The sequence below is a fragment of the Bison bison genome, unplaced genomic scaffold, assembly GCF_000754665.1.
Source record: "Bison bison bison isolate TAMUID 2011002044 unplaced genomic scaffold, Bison_UMD1.0 scf7180017864180, whole genome shotgun sequence".
NCBI classification, from domain to species: Eukaryota; Metazoa; Chordata; class Mammalia; order Artiodactyla; family Bovidae; genus Bison; species Bison bison.
In genome coordinates, this window is record NW_011494752.1 from 14025604 (window position 1) to 14029962 (window position 4359).

A 4359-nucleotide genomic window follows, 5' to 3' on the forward strand; every position below is an offset into this window, starting at 1 on the left:
ATGTGAAGAGTTGACTCATTGGAAAAGACTGATGCTGGGAGGGATTGGGGGCAGGAGGAGAAGGGGATGACAGAGGATGAGATGGCTGGATGGCATCACTGACTCAATGGACGTGAGTCTGAGTGAACTCTGGGAGTTGGTGATGGACAGGGAGGCCTGGCGTGCTGCGATTCATGGGGTCGAAAAGAGTCGGACACGACTGAGCGACTGAACTGAGCTGAACTGAACTAGCTCAGACTCTAGATGGGAGAAGAGGGGAGAGGGTGGATGGAGCTCTGAATGCTATCTCTTCCTTGGAGGCCCAAATGCTAGGCTTTCCCCAGACTCCAGGAGAACTGGACCCAAAGTCCAGGCTTATTTTCAGTACACTAACTTCTTTTTCCTTCCCACTGTCTTCTTAAAGCTGACTCTCAAGATCACTGATTTCCCAGAAATCCACAGAATATTCACGAGACAAAGCAGGAAGACAGTGTTAGAACCTCTAGTTAAGTATAATATATATTTTAATATAACCCTTTAAAAATTTTAATCTTGTGTATTTTAAGATACTTATTAGCTTAGTGGTTCATGTATCTAATTTATAAATAATAGAAATATATATATATTGGGGAGTTTTACTGACAGAGGTGCGTAGTCAAGGTTTGGAGAACATCACTCTAGAATCAAGATATTATATATTCTTTGAGGTCAGGGACTATATTATTTTCTTTAACACACTATATTGAAGCATAACATTTATACAGAAAAGTGCACAAGGATGTATACAACCTGGAGAAGAGCCCTGTGTAACTTGCACCCAGATCAAAAAGTAATTACCAGGATCCCAGATCCTTGGACCCCTGTTCTCAATACCCTTTCCTCCAATAATGATTCTCCTCACTTCTAGGAATTTCATAAAATGCAATCATGCTATGTATGGACTCTTTAGTGCTTTGTTGTTGTTGTTTTGCCATTATTTTGTTTGCTTGTTTGCCCAAAAGTACATCCGTGGGATGTTCATTCTTAAAGTGTAAAATTTTCTATTGTATAAATGTCATCATTTTATCCATTCTCCTGTAGGTGAACTCATAATCAGTTCAGTTCAGTTGCTCAGTCGTGTCCGACTCTTTTCGACCCCACGAATCGCAGCACGCCAGGCTTCCCTGTCCATCACTAACTCCCGGAGTTCACTCATACTCACGTCCATCGAGTCAGTGATGCCATCCAGCCATCTCATCCTCTGTCGTCCCCTTCTCCTCCTGCCCCCAATCCCTCCCAGCATCAGAGTCTTTTCCAATGAGTCAACTCTTCGCATGAGGTGGCCAAAGTACTGGAGTTTCAGCTTTAGCATCATTCCTTCCAAAGAAATCCCAGAGCTGATCTCCTTCAGATAACTCATAATAGTGTGGGGCTATTATGAATAGTAATAGCTTCCCTGGTAGCTCGGGTTTGATCCCTGGGTGGGGAAGATCCCCTGGAGAAGGAACACTCCAGTATTCTTGCCTGGAAAATCCCATAGACAGAGGGGCCTGGTGGGCTACAGTCTATGGAGTCAGACACAACCTGGCGACTAAACCACCAACCATTATGAATAGTGCTGCTGTGCACACTGTATACATCTTTCCCTGAGTGTATGAACACATCTCAGGCAGCTCTATACCTAGACGGGGAATGGATGAGCCACACAGGATGCTCCAGGCAGCTTTGCTAAATATGTTTTCCAACCGGTTCCTCTCAGCCGTGCACGAGCGCTCCAGCACCTCAAAATATCAATACATGGTATTTTCTATTTTGCTTTTATATTTACCACATGATGAGTATATATTGTTACCTTTTTATGATTAAAAGTATTTGGCCGTGTTGGGTCTTAGTTACGGCATGTGGAGTCTTTTGCTGCCGTGCACGAGCTCTCTAGTTGTGGCACGCAGGCTTTTAGTTGCTCCACAGCATGTGGGGTCCTAGTTCCCTGACCAGGGATCAAACCTGAGTCCCCTGCATTGCAAGGTGGATGCTTAATCACTGGACCACTAGGGAAGTCCCCCGCCCTTTGATTTTGATTTGCTCTTCTGATGATTGATGAGGTTGAACACCTTTTAATGTCATTGGTTGTTTGTATATCTTCTCTTATGAAATGCCTGTTCAAATCTTTTGCCCTTTTCTCTATTGTGTCATCTGTCTTTTTCATCTCGATCAATAGGAATGCTTTACATATACTCCACACTTCTCTTTCTATTCCAGGCCCAACAAACTGTCCGTTTTATAGAATGGGCTTAATAGCTTTTCAGATTGGTGCTGAATGAACTAGCACATGGGTGGGGAAGAGCATCCTTGTTGAATGAATGAGGCCTTTATACGTTTTTGTGTGTTTTTTGGCTTATGTTAGCAGCTTTCCTGAAATGTAGTTTACATACCAAAACATTTACTTGTTTTAAGTGTACAATTCAATGATTTCTGGAATTGTGCAGAGCCAATTGCCACAACTCAATTTCAGAATGTTGTCATCACCCCCAAAAGAAATCTCCTGCCTCTTTGTTTACCCCCTATCCCGACTTTCAGCTTCAGGCAACTGTTAATATATATACTGTCTCTATAGGTTTGCCATTTCTGGATATTTTATATAAATGCAATCATACAACACTGGCTTCTTTGACTTAGTGCGATGGATATCTTTGAGTGCGTCCGTGTTGCAGCATGTATCAGTACTCTGCTCCTTTTTGTGGGTGAATGAGTGACCCACTGCATGGGTGAACCACATCGTCTCTATCTGTTCATCAGCTGATGATTGCTATTGTTTAGTCGCTAAGCTGTGTTTGGCTCTTTGTGATCCCATGGACTGTAGCTCGCCTGGCTCCTCTGTCCATGGAATTTCCCAAGCAAAGATACTGGAGTGGGTTGCCATTTCCGTCTCCAGGGGATCTTCCCGACCCAGGGATCAAATCCGCCTCTCCTACAGTGGCAGATGTTTTTTTTTTTTTTTTTTTTTAACCATGGAGCCACCCGGGAGCCTCAAGATGTACCACATCTTCTCTATCTATTCATCAACTGATGATGGGCATTTGTATTATTTCCACCTTTTGGCTCTTAGAAATCATGCTGCTGCGGATATTCACTGCAAGTTTTGTGTGGCTGTTTGTCTTCATTTCTTTTACCTAGGAGCACTGCTGGGTCCTATGGCAAATTTATGTTTAATTTTTTAAGAAACTGAAACTCATATTTCTCTGCCATCCATAGGCTGATGATGGAAAGGCATATGAAGCTGTCTCAAGTAAAAAAGAAATACCTGCCAGCACACAGCTATCAAGTGCATAGTGTTGAGAGAAAAGTTACAAAAGATGGAGTGGAGCCTGCTCTCAGGAGTTTACAGGCTAATCCAGATGTTCTAACACATGTGTTTATAGAGTAACTTGGCAGTATGGAAAATCTGAATCTGAACAGAGGTCCCAATAATGTGCAAAATGAATTCAGGAAATACTGGATGCGTACTTTTTGTGGCTTTAGGAAAGATAGATAGAAATTTAAAACAAACACGTTATCCCTCCCCTGAGTTACTAAGCAACTAATCAGTAAAATAAGGCCTAGTTATCAAAGAAGTTAAACAATTAGAGATTTAAATACAAAGTCAAGATAATACTAGAAGACGTGGGGTGCAGTGGGAATGGAGGGAGGAAGGTAAGAAGGAAAACAGAAAAACTTGTCTGTCCTTTGAGATCGTGTGAGAAAACAGAAACCCAGAGTGTGTTCCTTTAAAATTGTGGCCTTTCCAAAAATGTAAGGGTTTCCAGTTCTATCACTGCCCTGGAAATCTTAGTTCAAAAAGAAGTGTTGGATAATAAATAATCAGGACCATTGAGCTAGATCAATAATAATGACTGCTAATATTTGAGTAATTAATGTGCCAGGAAGAAATATCAATAACCTCAGATATGCAGATAACACCACCCTTATGGCAGAAAGTGAAGAGGAACTAAAGAGCCTTTTGATGAAAGGGAAAGAGGAGAGTGAAAAAGTTGGCTTAAAGCTCAACATTCAGAAAACTAAGATCATGGCTTCTGGTCCCATCACTTCATGGGAAATAGATGGAGAAACAGTGGAAACAGTGGCTGACTTTATTTTCTGGGCTCCAAAATCACTGCAGATGGTGATTGCAGCCATGACATTAAAAGACACTTACTCTTTGGAAGAAAAGTTATGACCAACCTAGACAGCATATTAAAAAGCAGAGACAGTACTTTGTCAACAAAGGTCCATCTAGGCAAGGCTATGGCTTTTCCAGTGGTCATGTATAGATGTGAGAGTTGGACTATAAAGAAAGCTGAGGGCCAAAGAATTGATGCTTTTGAACTGTGATGTTGAAGAAGACTCTTGAGAGTCCCTTGGACT